Source organism: Mus musculus, chromosome 19, assembly GCF_000001635.26.
Source record: "Mus musculus strain C57BL/6J chromosome 19, GRCm38.p6 C57BL/6J".
NCBI classification, from domain to species: domain Eukaryota; kingdom Metazoa; phylum Chordata; class Mammalia; order Rodentia; family Muridae; genus Mus; species Mus musculus.
This window is the reverse complement of record NC_000085.6, coordinates 53,125,948-53,152,898: the sequence shown is the minus strand read 5'-3', so window position 1 is coordinate 53,152,898 and position 26,951 is coordinate 53,125,948. Positions and strand designations below refer to the sequence as shown.

Genomic DNA, 26,951 nt, shown 5'->3' with positions numbered 1-26,951 from the left:
GAAACATCAAGCTGCTCAAAAACGGAAATCTAAACAGAGGCCACAGAAACATTTACAAGGAAATAACAGTCTTAACTAAGCACAATACCATCAGGATGAGAGCTGAAATCACCACTTCTGGAAAAATACACTACAATGTTTGTACAGTTTGCTTTAGGAAAGCTGCCCTCCTGGCTTGCCTCATTGTTATTGGAAAGGACCTGCTGCTGCCAAAGCCCTCAGCTTCTGAAGAACTCAAACTCCAGAGGTAACAAAGCTCCTACAGCGATGCTATCTATCCTCTTAGCTGACACCCAGACACCCAGACAAGGATGTGCATGGCATGTGCCTTCTGTGAGACCCATTCCCATGAGCTCCACACCACACCATCACAGGTGTCTGGGCTACCTAGCAACCAAACCACTTGCTAGTGAGAATCATGTTCTTTGCACTGACGAACGTCTCGAGAACCTTAAGATGATGAACCACAACTCTCCATATTTTAACACACAAGGACACCAAGTATGCCTTCGACAGCCAGACAAGGAGTAAACTGTCAGCATGGCCAAGTCAGTAAGAAAAAGAAGAGACTGTGAGCCACTCCTATAACATCCTCCATCATGCTATAGAAAAAAATCATGGACAGAATCTCTCTCCCATATTCTTTCTGCCCTTCCTAACTAGTAAAATCCTAACATCCCTTTAGGCCTACCCTTCTCCCTCTTTCTAATACTTCCTTTCTCTGGAATCCTTCCTGGGCCAGTCACCTGGCGTTCACTGCATAGTGGCAATTAACGCCTTGGTACTGCTTCTGTACTTGCTGCTGATTTTTCTATCTCTAACAGCAGCGAGAACCCCAAGGCAGAACACCCTTCAGAATCTTTGGGTTCTGCAGAAACTGTAGGACACAGTGCCATTCCTTTACTATGAAAGCAAAAAGTCAGAAGCTCTCAAATGGTGACTAGTGCTGAACTACACTGTTAGAAGCTTTTCATTAGGAGCTGGAGAAGTGACTCAGTGGTTAAAAGTGTGTACTGATCTTGCAGACGACCCAGGTTCAGTTCCCAGCACCCACATAGGACAGCTCAAAACTGCCTGTAACTCCAGCTCCAGAGGATCTGATACCCACTTCTGGCATCAATAGGTACTACACAGACACGCACAAATCCACATATACATAGACGCACACGCGCACACACACACACACACACACACACACACACACAAACACACTTTTTTTTAAAAAGAAGCTTTTAGTTATATCAAAACAGTGACCTCTAGCTTTCTAAATTAATAAGGATATCTATTAAGGGTAAATTATATACCATAAACAAGGATAGCACACAAGAGTAAGCAAGTCATTTGTCTGGTATTTTGTTTTGTTTTGTTTTTTGAGGCAGGGTCCTGCATTGTAGCCCTGCCTCGCCGGGGAACTCTACATTGTAGCCCTGCCTCGCCGGGGAACTCTACATTGTAGCCCTGCCTCGCCGGGGAACTCTGGATGGAGACCAGGGCATTCTCAAACTGGGCACAATTTTTCCTGTTTCAAAATCTCAACTACCCAAGTGCTGGTTTTCCAGGTGTGAGCGACCACACACACACAATTATGAATCTCTTAATTGAATGGCTCCATGAATTCAATCAAATATTACTACAGATGATGTATATCATATTCTGTGGTGTGCAGAGAATACTTGGTGTGCACATGATGTTGAGGTTTCCCTCAGAATCTCAGATGGCATGTAGTTGAATTGTATTGTGCTATGGACATGAGCTATAATGGCCCTACAGCAAGTCCTACCACTTAAAAATATTTAGGAGTAAAAAAAATAAGGAGCTGGAAGGATGGCTCAGCATTTAAGAGAACATACTGTTGTTGCAGAAGACCCCAACTCAACTCCCAGTATCCACATCAGGCAACTACCTGTATCCCAAATACCTTTAACTCTAGTTCTGAGAGGATCTGATACCTGCCTCTGGCCTCCTCAGACATCTGTATTCACACAGACAGATGGACAGACGGACACGCACACTCGCAAACCCTAACAATTAAAATGAATGATATATAAAAATAATGACCCCTCTCTTTCTATTCTCCACCGTAACTGAGCCCAGCAGAGACCTGTAAGGTTAACTCACCCATCCCTCCCAGGAAGTCATATGTTAGGAACAATGGCTGTAGCATGGGAAACAACTTACTTTATGGCCAAATACACTCTTTCTGTTGGCTTAAACTAATAAACAAAAAGAACAAACAAACAATAGAGAAAAACCAAATATTGAGTACTTTAAAAATCTATGTCACATGCTGGGTTCGAGGCCAGCCTAGTCTACAAAGTGAGTTCCAGGACAGCCAGGACTATACAGAGAAACCCTATCTCGAAAAAAAACCAACAATAACAAAAAAATCTATGTCATGAATCCTTCCTTATTCTAGTGGAATTTCAATCCTGTTTACCCACCTGTTCACCCATCTAAAAGAAAATAATTTCCAATGAAGACAGAAATATTCCAATCTTGGTTCAAATGTTCTGTGCAGTCACCAACAAGGACGCATGTAAACCTAGGAAAATCCAGCATGGTGTTTAGAAATAACTTTGAGTCATTAAAATAAACTCTTGCCTGTATGCTCATCTGAAAGTTTCACTAAACCAGATAAATAGAATACTTTAACACGATGCTGGCAGTTTTTAAGGGCTAATAAGAATGGCTACCTAATTAGTTACATAACGAATGTAGACCAGTCAAGGGCATTCTTACAGTAACAATTAGTTATATAATGAATGTAGCCTTATAGGAACAATCTCCAAGGTTCTTTTCAGTTCTTACTGCCACGTTTCTTCTCATCTGGCTATGACAGGTTTGTTCCAGGTGGCCTCTACTGACCTCAACAGTCTTTGCTAACTCCAGCTGTATCTACTCCTGCTACTACAGTTTTAGGAAGACAGGGAAACAAAACCAAACACCTTCAAGATAGCTAGGATACATTAAAACAAAAAACATAAAACAGCCCACTATGAATCAGTGTGTCCATCACTGACACAAAGAAAATGGCACAGGGAGGAAAGACTTCATTCCTGTTTGCTGGAGCCATCAATAACCAGACCTGGGAATAAAAATACCTCAAAAAATTTTTTTGTTTACCACCTAGTTTATTAATTTCATCATGGCTAGACTTTTTTAGTATCAATTCAACAACTAAAGGTTTCTTCTTTCCCAAGCATTCCAACAGGCACTGAATTAGTTCTTATTGTGCAGTCAGGCCTCCTGCTGGGAAACATAATTAAACTTAAGCAGGCAACAGTTCCACTTGGTACTAAGAGCCTTTCAAATCCTCCAAATGACTCAAGGCCTGATTCTCCAGAAACTGCCTGAGTCGTGCAAGAAAAACTTAAGACACTGTTCAACTTGATGCCGGCCATTCAGTAGATGGCACTCTTCTCTTTGGGGGCAAATTCCACGAGTTCTAGGAAGCATTACTGTGACACTCAGGTGTGATAGATGCAGAGCAGGGATCCCTCTTCAAAGTACTTAACTGATAATCAAATTCCTCCAGGAATGCGTTCATCAAAGCAGATGACTCAAACCAGAAACCTTAAAATAGCCCAAGGGTACTCTCCTAATCTAGGAAAAGCCTGGTCTGCCTATACAAGAGTCCAGAGAAGTTGAGATTATTATATACATCAAATGCAACATGCAACCAGTAACTCAACTGACACCAAGTCATCCATTTCTCAGAGCCTTTACTATGGCAAGCAAGAATAATTTTCTTATTCAGGCATAAACTGTCCCCCCACCCCATGGCACTTACTGATAACCATGACAGTATTCACATGGCTGGTGACTATGTCCTTGTCTTTGATGCCTTTTTCATTAGGGTAACTAATGGTTGCAGAGTATTTAGAGAACTATGATTTCATCACTATCAACATTAAGACAAGGAACACACTAGTTTCAACACTAATTTAAAATAAGCTGGAGGGACTTTAGGAGCTGGAGAAAGATAACTCTTAAAAACACTGCTCTTAAGAGGGTCCAGTGTCAATTTTCAGCACCCACATGGCAGCTCACAACTGTCTGTAACTCCACTTCCAGGGGATCCGACATCCTCCCACAGATATACATACAGGCAAAACACCAACGTACATAAAAGAAATCATTATTTTTAAAGAAAGAAAGAAAGTTTTGGTATCCACTTAAATAGATCAAACATTTTGATACAAAACCGCTGCAGATCTAGCTTTACAAAACAAAGACGAGTTTAAAGCAATGAGGATTTCTCGTTCACTGCTGATATGTATTTTACTTTAATGAAGAATGGCTGGTGCTGGAGAGTAGGCTCAGTGATTAAGAGCCTTGTAAAGGCTCTGGGTTTAATTCCCAGCACCCACATGAGGGCTTACCACTTCCTAGGGTGCCAGATGTGGTGCACAGATGTGTCACTCATATACATAAAATAATAAAAATAAATCTAAGGACCATTAAAATAATAATAAAAATAATGGCTCCTGAGGCTAGGATGACTCAGTAGGCAAAGCTGCTACAGAGCATGAGGGTCTGAGTTTAATCCGCAGTTCCCACAGGAAAAGTGTCCCAGCGGGTGGGGGGAGGGCATACTTATAACTCCAGGCCCAGAAGAGGGAGAGAAGATATACTTGGGGCTCACAGGTATATGAATGGTGCTGTGTACACGTTGTTGAGCTAACAGTTGTTGGGCTCATTTCTAAAGAATTAAAAGTAGTGTTTTCAAAGTTACATAGTGTGGGGGAACCCTATTGCATACCAAGCAAACTATGTTCCCCATCATTCCGACAGAACAAAACATGAGAACGCCGTGTGGAAGAGAAAGAAAGAAATGTTATCCTTGCACAGAATGCACGATCTCAGAAACTTCAGGATTCCAGCTTACTAGCAAGTGACCAGTGAGGGCGAGCCTTTGAGAGTCGAGCTGACTGGGCTGACTCAGATCTGGGTGGCCCTTTCCATTTTCACCTAAGGACAGTTCTTCTTGGTGAGAGACGGGAAATAAAATATCACAGACTAAATTTCAAGGGGATGGCTAAAACAATAAAATAATGAGCTAATGCATAGTCCTCAGAGGTAAGTTCTATTTGTAATTGAATGCTTGATATCTATCTGCCTTAATGCATAATGTGAGCATTAAAGTTAATATACAGGGGCTAAGGAGATCACTGAGTAAAGTGTTTGCCATCAAGTCTAAGAGCCTGAGTTTGTTCCTTGGCACCCAAATAAAAAGCTCACAGGATGATTCAGTGGGTAAAGGCACCACCTGCCTCCAAGCCTGGCGCCTGGAGATTGACCCCCAAGACCCACGTGATGGAAGGCGAGAACTAACACCCCCAAGCTGATTGCCACATTATACCCCATGACGCGATGCACGTGACCGCACAAGTACATACAAATATGTATAATTTTAAAAACTAAAAAGTAAATTAAAAAAGAAAAAGCCAAGAATGGTGCCATTTGCCTGGAATCCCAGCACTGGCAAGGTGGTGAAAGATGGGTGCCTGGGCTTGTTGGCCAGCCAGCTTAACCTAAAGGCGAGCGGCCTCAAGTTCCAGCCAGAGATGGTCACAGAACAAGTTGAGGCCAGGGATGGTATAGCACATACCTTTACAGCCAGCACTTAAGAGACAAAGGACTGCCTAATCTCTAATTCTGAGGTCAGCCTAATCTATTTAGGAAGTTCTAGCCAGGGCTATACAGTGAGACTTGTCTCAGAACAAACAAGTAAGCAAACAAAGAAAAAACAAATAAAACAAGGTAGATAGCTTCTGAGAAATGATATCCAAGGTTGATCTCTGATCTCCACATGCATGTATGTGCACCCAAACTCTCAGAAACAGAGCATGTGGGCACACTTGAACACATACATGCACACAAAAGTAAATTGTCAACACACACATATATGTTGTGCGTGTGTGTATATATATATATATATATATATATACACACACACATATATATATATGATACATATCACATATACATATGACATATTGTATATACATATATGACATGTATTTTATATATATATATATACATATATATATATATAATACACACACATATGTATGTGTATACACACACCATATATATGCACACACTTAAGATACTGGTACATTTCTCAAATATATTTTTACCTTTAGCTGGTTATGAGAAATATCAGGTATGTCCACTGCCCTTTCAAAAAAAAACAAAGCAAACTTTATAACCTGATATCCAAGCTATTGCCTTGTATGAGGAACTATCACTCCTAAATGTTAGCTAATGTGTTTCCTGCACACCAATATCTTCATCTCCAGTTTCAGAGACTATGAAACCCAGATTTCAAAGTTTATCTTCTATCAGTAAGTCTTCACACTTCAGCTAAGCTTTAACCAAAGCCAACCTTGAAGAAGATGTAGAAGTATAAGGTAGTGCTGTGGGTCCTTTTGAGTGGCTCAGTTTAGACCTATCCTCTATTTGAGGCTATGCTGAGCCTATGCATTTCTATTTTAGCACACTTAGACTAATTAGTTTAGACTAATCTATGCCACCCTTTCAAGATGCAAACTGTCAAACACTGTTTTTAAGGTCAAAGATTAGGGCTTGGAGGAGGGCTTGCCTAATAAGCACAGCCCCCGGGTATCAATTTCAGCACTGCACAAAACTGGGTGTGGTGTGTGTGCACCTCTGATCCCAGCACTCCAGAGTGGAGGCAGGAGAATCAGGGGTCAAGAATGTCATCCTCAGCTACAGAGTGGACTTGAGGCCAGCCAGGGCTACATGACATAGTGTCCATTTTATACTTTTTGTTGATCATGGTCATTTGAAACTCTCAGACAAGTCTGAAAGCCAGCATGATTCCTCAAGGCTTCTAGGATGTTCTACTGTACGTGTAGTAATGTCCTAGACGGATGAAAGGGGCTTTCTCATGAGATGTTTAACCAAAACAGTTGAAGGAAACAAGACTCGGAGTCTTAAATATGAAATAAACAAAATAAACTACGAAACTTTTTTTGCTTAATACGTTTTAATTTTTGTTACTTAGTAAACATTTAATGAACGAAAACCAGGCAAATACATTAATTTTACCTAAAAATAACAGAATCCCAAATAGACATACACATACAAACCCACATGCCCCTATAATTCACCATCTCTAAAAGTAATAATTACTAGGATCTTTCCTAGTCTAGAAAGATATATTTCAAGACTCGAGTAAAAGTCTGAAATCACTAGTATATGTATTCTATGGGTATTTTTGATAATATTTTATTTATAAATTAGGCATGACAGGAATACAACAACCAAGAAAACATGCAAGATTCTGTTATGAAGTTATTTAAAACTTAAGAATTGCTTATTTCTGGAATTTTCCATTTAATTTTTTTTCAGCTGTATTTGACCAGCAGCCACTAAAATTCTGAAAATAAGACTGCAAACAACCACAGATTATTCTATATGCATCTAGTAGGTAACAAACCTTCTCCTTGCACATCATAGTCAGAGTGTTCTAACGTGTACTTTCAGAGAAGATTTAACACAGGCAACCATTACAGTAAATCTGAACCTGTCTTGGCTTTCAGCCAAGGGAATTAAACCAACGACAAAACCCCAAAGATCTCCTAACAATTGCAGCTATAAATATTTGGCATGGACCCCAAGTTCAGAGGAGAGACATGAGATAAAGTAAGCATTAATTTTGAATCTCTGTTACCTGATTTGATCTGTGATTGTTCAGCAACTGTCAGATTGGACTTGAATAATTTCACATAAGCTTATGTTTAGAAGGAAAGACAGCACTGCTGACTAGACATGTTAAGTTTTCTTATTATTTTATTCTACACAGCTAAGTTTTCCAACTGAATGAACTAGCTAGAACTAAATATTAATTAAAACAAAAATGTTTAAGGTGAGAAACAGCTTAGCAACTTGTACATGTCTTTCAGACAGACCTCTTCCTTTACCTAGTGTATTTATTTTAGCATTTCTCCCAAACTCTACATTGCACTCAGTTATGAGAAAGGGGCATGTCAGCTATCTATAATAATTCTAAGCATAGCTTTGAGGAGCTTCTAATTTATAACATCTCTTTGCTATCATATAACTTGCTACCAACCAGAGTGCTGAAGCAAGTTATAAAAAGCACTGCACATCACTGAGCAAAAAATCACATTCATTACTGAAAAATATAATTGATAAAAAGATAAGCAAGAGTAAAGTATACAGTATTAGCTTCTCAGGCATCTTTAACCACTGACTACACATTATATTCTGAAAGTCATGTAAAATCTTTTCAGGGGTCATGCAATCACCCGTCACCTTCCAAAACTACCAAACACTTCCTAATATCCCATATGCAAAAGTGTTTCACTGTATTAACATCTCTTAACCAAGTATCTACAGAGCTCCTTAAATTATGTTTAGCATCCTAGATAGGTAATAAATTGCTGGGGAGTTTTCCTTTAAAGCAACTATTACCAACATGCTGACACTCCTGGGTCAATTTAATGAGGTGGGGGAACTGTAGAAAAGTGTCCGGCCACTACTCATAACTACAGTTAATCTGATCAATTTTAGGAAAAAAAAAAGTTACCCTGCAAGTTAAGTCCGACACAAAGGAGATTTAGCTATAACATCTTCCAGAAGTGCTCGAAAAGAAACAATTCTATCAATGAGTCAGCCTTGTACCTTAAATACACAGGTCATTCTACTGGTCAAGTAACTTCATTTTAAAAGGACATATTACACTGTACTCTTACTAGAAGTCTGCCAAAACCCAAATCAGTACATGTTCAGCACACTGAGGATGGAGTCCATTCTAAGAAAGGCAATCATTTCATACTGCTAACTCTAAAATTTCTATAATTTTATAAATCACTGTAAAGAACTCACACATGTTTATGTAGCTCATCCCAAGCCCCAGAGTCTTATCAATTCCTTCCTGAGCCTGGCTCCTAATCCTCACTCAAAGCCTCTTGGCTGAGCTAAATCCCACACCACTCTAGCAAAGTCAATTCCAAGAGCACATGTGCCAAGGATATTTAGTGGTTTTCCTTACACTCCCACTTTAAACGGGCATCTACTTGCAATTAAATCTCTGCAACAAAAAAAGTTCACCTGAGGCCATTCTTGTCATTTTAATAGAGGCCTGGTTTAATAGTGGCCTTGCCTCAGCTATTACATACCTCCAAAGAGGTTGGAAGTGCCCCAAACACCAGCAAACCAAATCTGCTGCCAACTGGGCTGTCACCCCGCAAGGAAGAATAAAGTATCAGGAATGCTTGAAAGGTTATAGTGTGTGTGTGTGTGTGTGTGTGTGTGTGTGTGTGTGTGCGCGCGCGCGCGCGTGCTCGTGCGCACTTTTAGTGTGTGTGTGCTGGGGAGGGTCACACTGATTAGATAAAGTGGTTGAACAATTTCAACTTGTGACTGAAGTTTCTTAAGCCACGAGGGGGTAAAAAAAAAAGAAGAAGAAAAAAGAAAACAACAAATCAACACGGTCTTCTTCCACCTTCTCCAAGCGCGGGAACCTCCCACCGTCCCCGCGAGCACCTTCGGGGTCAGCAAGGCTCCCCGCAGAACAGGATTTTGCAATCCCACGCCCTCGCTGGGGGAAGCCGGGGACGCCCGGGTGAGTCCCGGCCCACTCTGCGGCGCCGCACCCCGACTCCTCGCCCCCAGGTCTGCACTCCTCGGCCCCGTGGGGCTCGCGTTCCCGCCCCGAGCACGGTTCACCTGAGGCCGCGCGGCCAGCCAGTCCGAAGCCCCCTCGGCGTGGGAAGCGCGGCGGGACCCCGGGCCCTCCGCTCCCGCAGGATTACCTCGCAGCGCAGCCGGCTTTGTGCCCACTCCTTCGCCACCGCCGGGCTGCAGCGGCCGCCCGGTCCGCCGCAGCCGCCTCTTAACGTCGCTCGCTCGGTTCCCGAGGAGAGGGCCGGGAAGGGAGGGGGCGTGGAGACGCAGGACCTGGACGCCGAGCCCTCGGCAGCGGGAAGTGGCGACACCTGGTCGCCGACGCGTCTAGCTCTCGCTGCTTCAAAACATCATTTAAAGCCCTTTCCTCTCCCTCCAGCCCCTCGCCCGCACGACCGTTACCGGCGGGCGCCTCGCGCTCTGGCGGGACCAGCCGAACTCCCCACGAACGCCCTCTGGCCCGCCCCTTGGGCTCCGCCTCCACAGGGTCCAGGACTCCGCCCCCTACAGGCTTAGTCTCGCTTAGCACCCCGAAGGCCCCGCCCCACAGGCCTGAACGCCTTGGCCCCGCCTACCACAGGCCACGCCTCAGGGCTCTTGATTCCGCCCTCTACAGGCTTGACCCTTCTAGTACCCCAGCTTCAAGGCCCCGCCCCATGGCCCGAGAGCTCTAGCCCCGCCTCTTATAGGCCACGCCCCAGCAGCCTTCACTCCGCCCAGTACGGGCTGGGCCCTCGTAGCTCAAAAGCGTGCCCCTGGTTCCGCCCTTCGCCAGCCCAGCGTTTTTGCTCCGCTCCTAATAGGCCACGCCCCCAACAGGCTCTCGCAGGTCCAGGCCCCGCCTCTGCTGCCCCTTGAGATCTCTGGCCCCGCCCCTCGAGGCCCCCCTTCGAGCTGCAAGCTCCGTATCCGTGCAGCTGCGGCAGTGGGGGCCTACGTGCTCCGCAGGCGGAGGGCCTGTTGCAGGGCGCCTGCCTGGCGCCTCTGCAAGGTCTTCCTCCCTCAGTGCAGCTCCGATCCGCTGCCGGAGAAGGAAACGACCCCGAGAGAAACCCGATTGAGAGTGGGAGGGTGACGCCACGGAAACATCTACCTCCCCAGTCCTAACGTGCTTCCCCCACCCAGTGAATCTCAGCTGAGCCGTAGCTTTCAGATTGAGCTTCTGTGGCCCACTGAGGCCGCTGGGTTTTTGGGGGGAGAGGCCACAATAGTTGGACTTCAGCTCGGCTCCCACAGGAGGGGGCCTCGATTTTCTCTTCAGCATATTTGCGTTTGGGGGAGCCTCCCGCCTTCACTCACTCCCACAGAGGGACGGGGCAAGGGCCTTTATATTCATTTGGACCAGCCCAAACTCTGCACTCCTACTTTGGCTAATTGCCTCTTAAACCTTCTGAGAGCTGACCTCTTGGGAGATGAAAAGTCTAGGCTCCGCCAGCAGCCTTCAAAATCTGTCTAAAGCCAGGCAAACTTTGCAACACTCATTTGCAGAGTCGGGGATCCCTCCACAGGTGACACTGGGCTGCCCACCCCCGCCTCCCAGACGGGTTTCTCACCCCAACCTATTCTCGAAATAGACCTCCAGGCACACGCTCGCTGCTCTCCTCTGCCACCCACGACTTGCACACCACTCCGGCACACATGCCCTCTCCACTGCACGAATTCACCCTCAAGCACACTCCTCCCAACACCATTCTAGTGATTCATGGTCCCTGGGGTTAACCCCACCCTAACACACACAGCAAACTTCATTTCCCCACCCTTATCTCCCGTCCTTTCCAAGGCACTGGCGACAGGCCACTTCATTTCCTTCCTCATCTGCAGGCTCTCTTCCCCCTCAAATACTTCGCGCCAGCCTCCTCATCTTCATCCCCTTTCCCAAAAAAAAATGTGCTAATTAAAATGTAGTTTCCTCTTCCCACATACGAAGTGTGGCAAATGAATAGCGTTCTTGGCAAACGCTGCAATTCATTTATCCTCCTTTTCTCTCTCCACTGGACTAAAGCTATAGAAATTTTAGTCTGCCACTATCACCCATTTGCTTTTTTTCTAAAAAGGAGAGAGAGACCATGTCTTCTTATTTTTAAACACTCAACATTCGTGGGGGAAGTCTTGCTAAGCTTTAAGGAGAAAAAACGGCATCTAGGAAGCGCTCAACCCATCATTTTATTTGCCATTTAAAAATATCTGCAGTGTTTGAGAGCGAGATTGGGAGTGGCTGTGTTTTCTGCATTTAAAAAGAAAAAGAAAAATGCTCTGCATGCATTAGGTTAGCCTTTTTTACGCATAGCAAGAGAGGAAAAAAAAGTACTGTAGCATCACATATCATATAATAGTCTCTCCACTACCCAGAACGTGTGTGTGCCAGACAGAACTGTAGACCCCAACCCACCTCCAAAGGACTGCAGATTCACATAACGTTTTAAGCATGGCTGATGGGGAGTGCATTTTGCCACCATTGCCTTTCCCACGCGTTATGAACAAAATGGGAAAGAGATGTGCTTACCTGCAGGCGATCCGAAGCTGCTTTGCCAGCAGGGGAGCCGACGTGTGTCCGTCTTCCCCGGCTTAGGTGTGGATTCTGCAGTGCTGCACGGGAACCCACTGCAGCCGCGGAGCAGCGGCGGCGGCTGCTGCTTCTCCCAATGCTGAGTTGTAAAGTGTGTGACTTAGAGACTCCACGGTTGCCGTGAGGCGCTGGCTTAGAAGAGAGGAGGCAGAATCTCTCTTAAAGGAATGGGTTTGGTTTTTCCTCTCCACTGTTGCTTCATCAGATGTAAAGGGCGGGGGGGTGGGGGGGGTGGGAGGGGAGAGGAAGATCAGGAAATTTTTTTTTAGACTGAGCAAAACAGTACAGCTGTGGGAGGTCAAGGTTAAAATTAACTGGGTGAAGGGAGCGACTCAATGAGAAATGCTAGAAGCACTAATTTTAAAGAGCCCTCTCTCTACTCCTAATATTGGGGTTAATTGCCAAAATAAAGCGGTGTGCCTTGAAACGGATCAGCCACGTGTGCTAATCTTTCATTTCTAACCACTGTACTAAATAACCATAGAAAGAGAGACTATTCAGTATTTACTACAAGTACGAAAGGATTAATTACATAAACCTCATGTGAGTGCTAACACCTAAAATATAGCTGAAACTTCTAATACATGTTTATATTTACATTTATATATTTACACATATATTTATATTGTATATTATATCTATAATTATATATTATTAATTATATATACATAATCTGTGAGGTATTTGTAGTTTTTTTTTTGTTTTTTTTTGTTTTTTTTTGAGACAGGATCTTACCATGTAGCCTTGGCTGGCCTAGAAATGGCTATGTAGAGCAGGCTGTCTTCGAACTCACAGAAATCTGCCTGACTCTGCTTCCCAATTTCTATGAGTACAGGTGTGCACCACTATACCCAGTTCTAATATATTTTTTGATACTAGCACTTAGTATCAGAGAATATATTATTGATAGATTTCAATGTTGACGTCTATGTTATAAAATCTATTATATCCAGAATAAAATATATCTAAATTAATTTTAGAAAATTATAACCGAGTATACTGGTCTATGGAGTGAAATTTTGCAAATTAGAGAAATTAGGAAATCCAAGTGGTTTTGTTTATTTTAAATACTTCTAAATCTACTATTTAGATTATTAGAATGTGCCCTGCCCATCAGAAGCCCACACTATAGCCTCAAATTTTATTTTTAATATTCTATCATTTAAGCATTGATTATCAATTACCCTTCTCATTATATTGAGTGTGAGGCATGGTCGCCAAATAAGAACAGATAAAAACAGAAAATATTCTGCCACTGTTTTTCTTCCCATGGCTTTAGCTAATGACCTGCATGGTATTGAATAAGTAGCTAACAACATTTGGCCCTTAGGTCTCAGTGTTGTAAAATGTGGGATTTGGGCTGAAATTTCTACGGAAGAGAATGCTAAAAGAGCCATTCCCAATCCCGAATAAAGATGGCTTTGTGACACAACTGTCTTTTTGTTGTCTAAGTGCACTGAGTCCCACTTTAAATTACCTTTCCTTAAAGTGTGAGTTGGCCAAAGCTCTCAAGCTGGGAAGGAGGCTGCTGGTAGAGTGCTTGAGTAGCAGGTACAACATCCTGGGCTTGATCCCCAGGCCTGGGGGGATGGGTAGTAAGTTTCCATTCTCAATGTGATTGGGGTTGATTTGCTATCCTGAAATTATTTTTTGCTAGTTACATAGTTATTTTGTAAAGTGAACAGGCAAGCTCACCTAAATTAGAATTGTATGCCCACCTGTGATCAATTTTTCTGAAGCACAGCCCTTCTGTTACAGGACCTGGGTGATGGAACACTGTCATGCATGTTGTGTTACGGCTGGTCGTTCTTTGTGTTTCTGTGTGATCTGAATCAGGATGAATGAAATCGAGTGAAGGAGCACTGACTTTAGGTGCGCATGCTCCCACCGAACGCTCTGCTCAGCCCTGAGTCTTGCTAGATTGTCCTCCTGCCTCAGCATCCAGGGGAGCTGGACGTACGTCATAGGAGACTACCACTTCACCCTGCTGACATGCTAACTGTACCTGGCTTTTATTTAAAAGCTGGAGCATCATCCGGTGAGTTAGAACAGACTGTAGAGCTCACCTGTGGAGCTTTCAGAGGTGGGAAGCATGGAAATCCAGTGTGGGCAGAGCTGGAGTTAATGATGAATGCCCGTTCTTCACATGAAGCAAGGTAAGTAAGTAACACGCTGGAAATTGGACACTTTTCATTCGTTCACTTTGGGGGCTTAACACCATTGTCTGTGTGCACCTAGGATACCCTAAAGAAATATACCAACTAGTACTTAAAACATAGTATCTACACAAATTCTGCCTTCCAGGTTTAAACATGTTTGTACCAGAAAGAGAAAGAAATTGTCAAGAGGGATGTTTAAAAATAAAACAATAAAAAATCCAACAACGGGTAAAAACCACAACCTCCCATTAGCAAACTCATGTTTATCTTATAGAATCTTCCAGGTGTTGTTATCTCCTTGGGAACACTGGTGCCTTTGTTTTGGTCTGCATCCTGCCACAAGGAAAAGATTTTTTTTTTTTTTTTTTTTTTGGAGCCATGGAAATGAAAACATTATAAGCATTATATAAATGTACTTCTGGCCTTTAGCGATGCTGAAGGCTTTGGGTAGACGACTAGCATATTTTCTCTAGGCTTGAACCAGTATTCCTGGTGGAGAATCTGGCCCCAATCTAAGCCCAGCCCCCTATGTTTCAAGGAAGCATTAGTGTTGTAATATACTTTATGTTAGATGACACCACGACTTTGGCACTCTGTGTACCTAGCAAGAGAGTTTCTGTCACATTGATACAACAACAACATTCTTCTTACCAGGACAGAACTGAAGGAAATTTATTTTTCCCAGTTTCTCCCATCATCTGTTTTTGTTTATACTACTTTTCTGCCTGGAAGTCTTTTCATCTATGAGTTGGTAGTGAACAATGAATAAAACAGTGATTATCTGCATAATTCAAAGCATACACAAAACCCCAAATTAAATACTTTCTTTGTATCTTCCCAAAAATGCTCAGCATTTCCTCTAGAAAGGTACTTAATAGATTCTTTAAAAAAAAAAAAATGAATGCACAATTTAGTGACTGAATTGCCCCTCAAATGCCCTGCAACTGATCACAGAGTGTTTTTGTTTGTGTTTTAATTTGCATTGTCTGAAAGAACTGAGTCTATTCTCTGTTCCCCTTTCCTGACACAGTCATGATCTAAGAGACACAGCTTTCTTTCTACAGAGTGTTTAAGCATGCCTGATTTGTATTCTCCAATTAAATTGTAGCCACAAACCTCCACATGAGCTCTGGGCAGATCAGGCTGTGACAGAGACGCTTTCTGCCAAGAAAACATAGGCCTACGTTTCCAAATCTTGGTATTCTGGTTTTGTGACACCAACTGGTTATTCGACCTCAGTCAAGTTTCTTGCTGTCCTAAGCCTCAGGTGAGCCAAGTGGTGGAGGCGGCTTGAAGAACTAACTGCTTTATAGGCTTGTTGTGAGGCTCAAATGAAATATATAAATGTGGAAGTGCTTTGAACTTCTCAAAGCACTATAAAAATATAAGGTGTTATTATAGGAAGATGCATTTTAAATCAATTATCCAGTTTTAAGAGACTTTCCCTAAATGACCGGTTCTGCTACTTACTGCTTCAGAAAGAAAATGGCACCCTCTCAAACACACACATACACACATGAACACACACATGCAAACACATGCATACATGCACACACACAGGCACAAATGAATATGCACACGCATATACACACATGCACACACACTCACCCAGGAACATGCACACACATACACATATGCGCGCACACACACACACACACACACACACACACACGCATGAGTGCACACACAACCCTGCTGTTTCCAATTTAACAATCTCTCAGCTTTGGGGATGTTCCCCTGGGTGGGGAAATATGATCTGCAGTTGAATATGAAATGCTAAACATGTATAGAGAGCTCTCTCCATAGCCCAGTCATCCAAATTTTTTTTTAAAAGTACTCAGACAGAAAGGTAAACTTAATGAAGCCCAGCAAGCTTCCCACATTATACGACGTCATGTGTGCAGTCAGAGGGCGAAAAGAGCCATTCCCTTGCAACTTGATCACACTGCGTACATTCTGATCGCCCCTTGATGCCAAACCTGTCTGGAGAGTAATTGGGGAGCAAGACAGGAAGGACTAACAAGGAGTTCATGCTAATGAGTTTTCCATCCCCCAGGGAGACGTAATCAGGGCACAATACTCAAGGATCCCTCGGCATGTTTTATTAGCACTATGCGACCTATATGGTTGATTTCAAATGATCTACCTTAGCTAATCTGGCAGACAACTGCTTAAGCAATCGGGCTTGATAAATCCCTGAGGCTTAGTGAGCTATCACTCTCAAGGTCCTCATCTTATCTTTCTAAAGTATTTGCATTTACTATTTGGTGGGTTAAAATCACCATGACCGACTAAGTAAGCAAGCAAACAACCTCTACAAATAAGAATCAGCCATGGAGAGGCCACTCAGAGATAGCACATAGAAACTCACATGAACTCAATTTAAGAGTCGTCAGGTCCAATCCTGTGCCAGCCACAACCCCTCCTCCTCCCAGGAAAATGAATTTGGAATAGGAGGAAGATGGAAAGCTCTGGGTGGGGGCTACTCTGGCCACCCACGGGCTCTTAAAGTCCTCGGGTCATCAAGGGGAGGGGAGTGTGAAGGGAACATGAGGGAGACATGATCTGATTGAAGGTGCCTGGGTAGGTGTTGTTAATTGTCTTAAATATATATATATATATTATATATATATTATATATATATAATAATTACATGTTTGCATTCATTTGTCAGCTTCTTTGTTCATAAACTGATACATTTTTCATTTTTATATATACATACATATATGCTTATATATACACACACATATACACACATATATACATATATGTACACACACACACATATATATATGTATACATACATATATGTACACACACATCTTGCAGCAAAGATTTTGAGTAAACAGCATCATTGTTTAGAACAGTATCTCAGCCTATGAGGTGAACCTATGGGTCAAATGACCCTTTCACAGGGGTCACATATCAAATATCCTGCATATCAGATATTTACATTATGGTTCATAACAGGAAAATTATAGTTATGGAGTGGCAACAGAGTTAATTTTACGGTTGGGGGTCACTGCAACATGAACTCTATTAAAGGGTCACAGCGTTAGGAAGGTTGAGAACAATAGGTTTAAAAAGAAAGAGACTTCAGGCATTCTTGTGAGAGTGACATCATTTTAAACGTTGTGTGGCAGTCGCTGGTACACTCATCACTGTGATGCCCAGGGAAGATGACTTGGAAACCCAAGGACTTCCATAAGATCGTCCAACTTCTGACAAAACGGCTTTTTGTGAGGACAGGTAATGTAGGCCCCCCGTAAATACAACAGACCTGCATGTCCCCTGGAAGGGAGGCTGTGGCGTTAGTGGGCAAGAACACCAGGATGTACAAGGCCATTCCAGGGCATCTGGGATGCAAGCTGAATCTGGAGAAACTATTGCCATATATGCAGGGCATGTGGGCTTCACCAAGGAGGACCTAACTGAGATCAAGAGCTTGCTACTGGCCAATCAGGTGCATCTGGGGCTAAGACTATTGCCTTGCGTGAAGTCACTGTGCCAAGCCAGAACACTGGCCTGGAGCCCAAGAAGACCTCCTTCTTCCAGGTTTTGAGCCTCACCACTGAACTCTTCAGAGGCACATCTGACGTCCTGATGATGTGCAGAGAATAAGGCTATGGGTAAAACGGAGTCAGTGCAACCTCGTCACGAGAGATGCTGAACGGTCTGCCCGCTTCTTTGGGCTGATCGTCCAGCAGGTGTTTGGCAACAGAGGGCTTGAGATCATAGAGAAAACTGTATTCTCAGTTTCTTTGATGTGTGTATCTGTCGGTCTGTCCGTCCATACTACATAGGCAAAGAGTACGTGTGGGTCCTGACTTTGCCTGTGGAGTCTGAGTCCACCTTCCCACTTACTGAAAAGCTCAAAGATGTCCATCGGCATTTGTGGCTGCCACCACTGTGACAACTGGTGTCACTGCTGCCTTTGTTGCTGCTGCTGCTGCTCAGGCCCCAGCTAAGGTTGAAGCCAAGGAAGAGACAGAGGAATCAGATGAAAATGTAGGTAGGATTTAGATTTGGTGTCTGTCTGAGTCCTCAAAACAACCCACTCTGCCATTTTTATTTAGGAAACATGTAAACACCTCGCTTCCCTTTAAGAAAAAGAAAGGAAGATGGAAAAAGTCATCAGCTCATGTACAGAGAAGCTGGCAAGTGAATGCAAATGAGGCAACTGTTGTGTAAAACCTAAAATACACCCGTTGTGCAGAAATCTTAATCTTCAATACTGTGTACGTGAGCCCGTCTTGACAGCCCAGTCTATTTCATTGTTTTTGGTTGAGTTGTTTTTTTGTCTGTTTGTTTGTTTTTGTTTTGTTTTGTTTTGTTTTTCGAGTTTGGTTGTTTTTTTTTGTGTACGAGTGCACACATGTTGCTATATGCATGCGGATGTCAGAGGACAATTTTGCTTCTCTCTTTCTACTATGTGGCTCCCAGAGATTGACCTCGGGCCTCCAGGCTTATCAAATGGGGCCTTTAACTTCTCTTGACAGCCCATGACGGGTGTGCATAGGATGGGATCAGACACCACGTACAATGGAATCATTCAAAGTGTTTTCTAAAATACTGATTCCTAGGCTCTACCTCAACTATGCTGAACTAGAACTTTCAACCTTTGGACTGTAGAATGAATCACCCCAGAGGAGTCTCTGCATACACTGCGGCCCTATAGAATCTATGCTTTGTGTACGGTGTCTTGGAGAGATGATTGAGTAAAACTCACACCCACGACACTGTTCATCAATTTCTCCATTAGGTGAAAGGAATCCAGATAGGGACTAATCTGGCCCTACCTTTATTATTCTGGAAACTCTCTGAGTCCTGGTACCTTCGCCCTTAAGATGACACCCGCTTGATGGGTGAGTTGAATTAACTCAATTCACTAATGGAGTTTAAAGATTCGATTTATGGAGAGCTCCTGTTCTGATGTCTGACACAAACTGTAACTGGAGTGTGTGTCTGTTCCCTTCTCCCATGCCTAGAAGAAGAGTTTTGTTTGCATTCTCTTTGTTTCCTATCCTTGCTGTTTATACTTTGTGAATAAACATAAGCTAGTAATGGAAGGAGAGCCTAACATTTTTGAGCTTCTTTGTAAGATTTATTTTATGTATATGGGTATTAGGCTGCGGGTATGTCTGTGACCCACGTGCGTGCCTGGTGCCTGCAGAAGCCAGGAGAGGATATCAGGTCCTCTTGGAACTGGAGTCAAAGACAGTTGTTAGCAGCCGTGTAAAAGCTGGGACCCAAGCCTGGGTTCTCTGGAGATGCTCTTAGTAGCTGTACCATCTCTCTAGCGCATATTCTGGGTTTTCAAGCTATGCCAGTCCTGGGCTAGGGATGTTGAGAGAGCAACTATTTAGCATGCACCAGGCCCCGAGGTTCAGTCTCCATCTCTTAACAAAGTAAAGCGTGCCAGTACTGAGTGTTTGCTGTGCTCAATTTCATGCTCCAAATGAGCGTTAAAGCTCTCTACGAGTGGCTTTGTCTGTAGCTGAAGAAACTGAGGTAAGAGCCTTATTGTTACCTCTGCAACGATCCCTGGGCCTCAAAGCACATAGTTAGTAGAGTCGGGCTTCAGACCTAGGTGTTCTAACTCCAGAACCTACTGTCCACCATGCTGCGTGCTCTGTGTGTCCTTTAAGCACCTAGAGTCCAACAAAGAAGCCCATCTCTTCGGAGAGTGAAAACTGCAAAAGTGTAGTTTATAAACACGCCAGAAACGCTGACAAGTTAGTGCCATAACTTCCTTCTTTATGCATTTATGATTTGAGAGGGGAGTGCAGAAGATTGCATGCTGGGCCTCACGCGTGCTAAGCACGTGTTTGACCACTGGGCTTTGCCTTCAAACCCCTGAATTTCCTAATTTTAGAAGATTATACTAGTCATCTGTATACTAGCTTAACACACAGTTGGTGCTCACACACACGTTTTGAATGAGCGGGAGGCAGGGCTTGAACCCAGCACACTACTTCATCGTCAAGTGTAGCAATCCCATGCTTTTAAACAAAACTTGCAGAGCAACCGATCTGGTTTTTCAAATCTGACATAATCCAAGTCTCTAAATCTCAGAGCTTTAACACATAATTGCAAATAGTTCTTGAGTCCTCATTATGAGCAATATACTCATCTGGCACATACAGCCTGTCTGGTTGGGAAATAAAACCAAATGCATGAAGGAACTCGGTTGCCGAACCACCCCATCCGAGATAACAAGCGTGAAGTTTCTAGCAAATGATAAACTCGTAGTAAAGTGCTGTCACGTTATACGTAAGGTCTTCTATTAATAATTATTATGATCCAGCTATAGTTTTGTTAACAACAAGAGGAAATAATAACTGCTGTAGCCACCACATAATGAGTGATTCTGTGGTGGTCACTGGGCTGGGTGTTCTGTGTTTGTTTAACCATGGTAACAGCTCTTCGAAGTCAGTATCACGAATCCTCTTGTTCCCACGAGGAAACCGAGGCCCAAGGAAGATACGTAGCATCCCCCACACTCATACCAGTCATGAAATATACAAATGGAACCAAAGAGAAAGAAACTGGGCCTGGTGGCACAGGACTGTCACCTCATCTACCCTAGTTGCTCAGGCAAGAAGCTGGCAAGTTCAAGGCCATCCTGAGGTACAGAGTGAGTTCAAGGCCACCCGGCACAGCTCTGTGAACTTCTGTCCCCAAATAAAATACCTTAAAGTGGGTAAATAAAAAACAGTTTAATGGTAGAGTACTTGCTTGCATGCACAGGCCCTAAGGTCAACCCCTGAGTGTCTGCAGAGAGGGGACAACTGTGTCAGAGAAAAGAGGTCTCTGCGTAGGAAGAGGAGCCAGGGTGATATGAACAGCTGCAATCTACAATAAGGGAGAAAGTTTTCGAAGCAAGTCCTTCCTGGGAGCAGTAATACCCTGACCTAAATTTTCACTAAAATGCAAATGTCTGGTTCGATAATGATCTTTTGATGGTGGAGAAAGTAGAGCACAAGGGCGCATATACACTCTGTGGGTCAGTAGGTCAAGTCCCCCCAGAATTCTGCTCAGGGGTGCATGCATGGGGAATGCACGACCCAGGTATCTGCACTGAAGAGAGATGGGAAAAGAGGGGCCAAGGAGCTAGGTCTGTAGAACTGCAAGAAATCTGCTTGTCTCGAGTACAGACTTAGCAAAGAGCAAAGTGGGAATTATGTACTCTATAACCCACAACCCTGCCCTTGATGTTAGCCAAAAGGCGCAGAAGCATTGGCCATAGAATCCCAAAGAGGCTTCCTTTACTGACAGCTTAAGTTGCCCATCTCCAGTACTTTCTGTTAATCAACTCCAGCATCTCCACTCCCCAAGGTGACAGTATCGGTTGACTTGCTGTGACATGCCAGCTCCTTTTCTGGTCCTAGGGACAGAGCAGTGGACAAAATAAAGATCTCTTCACTCATTGGAACCTTTGTATGTTTGTTGAGAAAGCACAGATGTTGGAGCGGAAATAGCACTAAAAGGGAGGAGCCTTACAGATACAGAGCGATGCGATGAAACGCACTTCTGGATGGCGAATGTGGTGGACCGGCTCCGCTCTTGTTAGTGTGAGATGAGATCCAAATGGTCTGTGGTCAGGAAGCTGGAGGGACAAGTTAGTTCAGAGTTCATCAAGCTGAATCAGCTTGGCGTGCTAGAGGAGGGAGGTAGGGAGGGAGGGAGGGAGGGAGGGAGGGAGGGAGGGAGGGAGGGAGGGAGGGAGGACAGGGTGGCGGCACACTGTGATGAAGGCGAGCGAGGCTGCTGCCATGAGACTGCTCAAGGGCTGGATCATGTCAACTTGGTAGATCCCATGAGGGATATGCTTGACCCCAGAAGGCTTCAGGCCAAGCAAGAGTCTCATTTCTACTTGAAATCTCAGTCTGGCTGCTGTCCAGAGAATAAAGGCCACATAGATATGGCTGGACATCGTAAAGCCAGTTAGGAAACAATTGAAGCCACAAGCATAAGAGGAACTGGGGTCTGGTCGTAGGGGTAGCTGTGACTAAGAGCAGAGGTAGATGGTCTGGCATTGCTGTTGGAGGCAGAGCTCACGTGGCTTGCGGATGTCATGGGCAGGGTGGGTGAGAGAGAGAAGAGGCATGGGAGATGAAGGCTCCAGGAGTTAGACATGAGTTCCTTCAAGAAATGGTGGCACCAAGATCTGATATGGAGAAGATGTGAGAGGTAAAGGTTTGACAAGAAAAAGCGAACATTCTCTTAGGATTGCAATTTCCCTCCTCTCTCTTCCTGAGAACTTATTCCATCCTATAATTATCCTGCTGCTTTTTAAACACTATTTATAAGTCATTTCCTCCCCTTAAATCTCAGAAGAGCAGGCCCTTAGTTTATCTTGTTTCTTGTTGTAGCCTTTGAGTCTACAGCACTGGAAGGAGCTCAGCAAACACTTGGAAATTCTTTTTAATCTGGGTCAGTAGTTTTCAAAGCTAAATGACATCAAAATCTGGTCAGCTTACTTAATATTTAAAAACAGCCCTTACCTCAATCTATCCCTATGAAACTCCGCTTTTATGAGTCTGGGGCTGCGCTTAGAACACTGTAGGACCAGCATTTTACCTGGCTGTGAGCTGCAAGCTAGCCCAGTAGCTTAGCTATGTTGGTGTTCACAAAATGTTTACCTTAGGAACCACATTTCAGTGGCATCCCCAAATACTTGCATTCTTAGTGATATCTATCACCTTAATTCTGAAGACCCCTGAGGTGGAAAGATCATGAGTTCAAGGCCAACCTAATTTTGTGTGTGTGTGTGTGTGTGTGTGTGTGTGTGTGTGTGTGTGAGTGAGTGTGTGTGAGTGAGTGTGTGAGTGAGTGTGTGTGTGAGTGAGTGTGTGTGTGTCTGTGTGTGTGAGTGTGTGTGAGTGTGTGTGTGAGTGAGTGTGTGTGTGTGAGTGTGTGTGTATGAGTGAGTGTGTGTGAGTGTGTTGTGAGTGTGTGTGTGAGTGAGTGTGTGTGTGAGTGTGTGTGTGTATGCAGATACAACACATTGATTAAAGCTCTTGAGAGGGAAAAACCAGTGAAAGAGTCCTGAAGTCTATTCTATGTCATTCGACTTACATAAGGTCCTTAGAGACCAGAATAGGGTCATTTTGTAGGGGCTGACATATGAAGTAAATCGGTTGCCTAGGGGTCGGAACATCCAAAATGACCTCGTGTATTCAGATCTGTGAAATTCCCTTGGCAGCTGCAGCAAGTGCATTTTTGTTTGCACAGCATCTGTTCCTTTTCCGGGGAGAGTGCCCCAAGATCCTTCCAGGAGCCCCTTTTTACTCCATTGGTATGACACTGGCATCCTGCCCTTTTCTGTGATGGGTCCTAAGCTGGACCAACCCGATGTTCCCTCCCTGGCATGTGAATCTGGAGGAGAGAGATACAGAGACTTAAGATCAGAGTTCTGCTCAGGGGAGGTCCCAGAAGAGAATGTGATTAGATAAGACTTCAAAGGTCTCCCAGAACTCACTTGGCACCCTGTCTTTCCCAGGCCAGATTATGCAGTGTTTAACTCAGGAGAAGCAGCTGAGTCTTCCTCTTGCCGTAAATTCCTGTCTTAGTTATGTTAAAGTGGTCTCTCTTGCTTGTCCTATAAGCTATGACCCAGTGGTGTCAATCTTGCAATTTGCAATTAGCGATCGAGATTTCACAAGTCCTTCCTGGGAGCCGGCACACCTTAAGTTTCACCCAAGTGTAAATGTCCGAGAGCAGAGCCTGAACAGGCGGAGACGACAGCCCTGTGGACTGTCATCCCACAGCTCTATGGACTGACAGCAGTCACACCACGAAAGAAGGAAGGAAAAGAAGGGCTGGGTGCAGTCCTTGGAACCCATTTCACAATGCCCTTTGTTTACACATCAGATAGAAACCTCCCTGGAGACTCTCAACGCTTACAGTTTCTATGCAGCTGTCTCAACTATGGAGTCTCTCTCTACCTTTGGATTCTGTGTTCAGAGACAGGCTCATCCAAAGTAGGCCATAACCTAAGACATCAATTTGTGAGCATGAGAACTCAGAGTGTCAAATTTAGTTCTCGTTTCCTTCAGTGGCCCCCAAGGGAAAATAGAACATCCTGCCCTTTTAATCGTTTGGTTACAGCTTTGTCATTTGGTGGCCTCCTCCCCATATCTTCATAACTTGAAGACTCTAAGAAATTAATAACTGTAACAAGAGAACGAGGCAACGTTTCTCAACATCTCCCTCATCATGATGGCTGAAATAGGATGCTGAGCAAAGCCAGCGTTCGGAGTGTCAGCCACACCCAGGGAGAGATAACAAGTGTGTTACAGTTTAACAGGAGTAATAAAAAGGACAGCTAATCACTCGCAGATTGCTCGCCACATTTGCAGAGATCGACTGTTAAAGCCACTCTAATGAACTTTTTATGTTATGTTTTTTAGGAGTGGTTGCTATTTGTGAAAACCAAACATAACAATAACATCCAGATATAAAACTAGACCGATTCTGCCTGGCCAGTTGTCTCATTTCAGATGCAAACAGCAGGAGGTCGTCGTTCTTGTCATTAAAACTCGGAGTACTGTTACTAGCCTTTGCTGGGGACTTGCCTTGTCTAGGAGCCATGTCAAGCTTCTTATTTTATTACTCATTTAACCCTTAGCTTTCTGTCCGGCATTACCTTATTATACCTACTTAGAAACAATGAAACAGGGTGGGGTTTGGGGGTGAGGGTGGGGATAAGCAATTTGCCAGAGATCAAAGAGCCAGGGAGTAGCAGATGTTGGATTGTGAACCCCTGCAACAAAGTGGCCCCCGAATCCTGAATCTCAACCCTTTTTATCTCACCTTTAGCCCGACTTGACTTGGACTTTGAGTGAGTCAGAACCTGGCCTTTCCGTCTATCTGTCCTTGATGTTCTCTCTGACTATTTAAAACTACATTAAAACAAAAATCTCCCTGAACCAGGTAGTCAACTAAGTGGACTTTCTGGGGTTCAGATTGCTTGGATGTTAATTGTTAACTGAGCTGCACGGCTCTAACGGCCTTTACAGCAGTGTACTCACCCGGGGTTTTACACTAAGTTAAATAGTAAGAATTTAAGTATCTAATCTAAGTCAAGCGTCCAGACTCAAGAACCAGGCCCTCCCTCACGGTTCAAATCCAATTTATCTTTTGCTACAGAGATTTTGGGATGAGGGGATGGGTGCATTTTTTTTTCTCCAAATGGTGGGTTCTTTTTTCTTTTTTCTTTTTTTTTTTTCTCCTTGAGAGGTGGTTTAATTTCTCGGTCAGGAAAGTATCTCTGAAACCAGAGGAGCCTCTCATATGGGGTGTACTTGGGATGGAATAAAGGGTGATACCCACAGCAAGCAAACTTTCAAACACACAGGGCCACTTCAGCCAAAGGGTGGATCTTCTGAGCCAGTCCTCTTGAAGTCTATCCATGTCACAACATGCTGCAACCAGATGGTGATTACTTCCTCCCTCCCTCCCTCCCTCCCTCCCTCCCTCCCTCCCTCCCTCTTTCTTTCTTTCTTTCTTTCTTTCTTTCTTTCTTTCTTTCTTTCTTTCTTTCTTTCTGGTATTTTGAGACAGGGTTTCTCTGTGTAGCCCTGGGTGCCCTGGAACTCACTCCGTAGACCAGGCTGGCCTTGAACTCACAGAGATCTGCCCGCCTCTGTAAGGCATAGGCTGACCCTGTACACTCGCCCCCACCCCTCCAACCAGAGGGTTGGGTTTTCTTAAAGGCCTTTCTTAGTCTTATCTCCTTCTCCAAGGGCCTGGTGGAATTGCCCCGCCCTGAGTGCCCCTCAGGAGATCAGCAGAATTCTTACAGGGTATGCCTCAGGTTGGGCTCTGCTTCTATATCCTGGGAACTCTCCAGCTCTCCTCTTTTCCTATGCCACAGCCTTAAGTTGATCAAGACTTTGGTTATTGTGATGGATTGGAATCCAGAACACTGAAAAGGAAGGAATGATACAAGATGGTCTTGTCTCAGATCCTCTCTTGTGTTTTTATTTCTGGGAAAGAGAGAAGCAGAAGAAAAGTGTACAGCCCAGGACAACCAGCATCTGCTACAAATAAACTAACAAAGGAGCCAGCATCTTTACACTTATGTGTGTATATAGATGTGTGGTTACATATATGTTAAAAATGTGCCTGTAAATTTGGAGGCTTGGGTCTGCTAGTGGATAGTTGAGTAGACAAGTCACCAAAGTTCTGTGCCAGTTTTCTGTGAGCTTGAGAAAAATCTCTTCATTATTCTGTATGTCTCTTTCTTTCTGTATAAAATAGATATGGAAGGAAGAGGGTGTGAAAGTTTATTGATCCAGTATCAACTACAGAATTTCATCTCTATGTTATTTTCTTAACTTGCCCCATTTTTAGTTTTTTTTGTTTTGTTTTGTTTTGTTTTGGTTATTGTTGCTTTACATAAGATCTCATGAAAGCCAGATTGGTCTTGGAGTCCAAGTTAGCTAAAGATGACCTTGAACTTCTGATCCACTTCCCAAGCTCTGGGATTACAGGCACCACCATATCTTGTTTTATGATGTGCTGGGAATAGAACCCAG

The 26,951-nt window shown here is 43.8% G+C and overlaps 1 protein-coding gene and 2 long non-coding RNA genes across 12 annotated transcripts in view; 1 reads left to right on the top strand and 2 right to left on the bottom strand.

Annotated features, from left to right (window-relative positions):
- Add3 (adducin 3 (gamma)) overlaps nucleotides 1-12,456 on the bottom strand; it is a 106,884-nt gene extending 94,428 nt beyond the window's left edge. For 2 of the 7 annotated variants that reach the window (NM_001164099.2, NM_001164101.2), the window contains exon 1: nucleotides 12,185-12,456. The gene's annotated coding sequence lies outside the window, so the exon portion shown is untranslated. Of the gene's footprint in view, nucleotides 1-8,880; nucleotides 8,903-9,809; nucleotides 10,164-12,184 lie in introns of those variants that run through there. The other 5 variants (NM_001277100.1, NM_001164100.2, XM_030250961.1 and 2 more) reach the window with 4 other exon arrangements.
- A 603-nt stretch (nucleotides 12,457-13,059) lies between these two features.
- Gm9618 lies at nucleotides 13,060-19,486 on the top strand. 4 transcript variants are annotated; one of them, XR_386782.2, is made up of 4 exons: nucleotides 13,060-13,082; nucleotides 14,006-14,403; nucleotides 15,515-15,673; nucleotides 17,550-19,486. It is a non-coding gene; the product is annotated as a predicted gene 9618 (long non-coding RNA). The 4 variants fall into 4 exon arrangements; XR_386783.2 differs by lacking the exon at nucleotides 13,060-13,082 and having other exon boundaries at nucleotides 13,288-14,403; nucleotides 17,550-17,655; nucleotides 18,483-19,486; XR_386781.2 differs by lacking the exon at nucleotides 13,060-13,082 and having other exon boundaries at nucleotides 13,288-14,403.
- Nucleotides 19,487-21,110: 1,624 nt separating this feature from the next.
- Gm30381 (predicted gene, 30381) lies at nucleotides 21,111-24,196 on the bottom strand. The gene is made up of 3 exons (NR_166769.1): nucleotides 23,891-24,196; nucleotides 21,910-22,015; nucleotides 21,111-21,793 (listed from the first exon to the last, which is right to left on the bottom strand). It is a non-coding gene; the product is annotated as a predicted gene, 30381 (long non-coding RNA).
- Nucleotides 24,197-26,951: the final 2,755 nt, after the last annotated feature.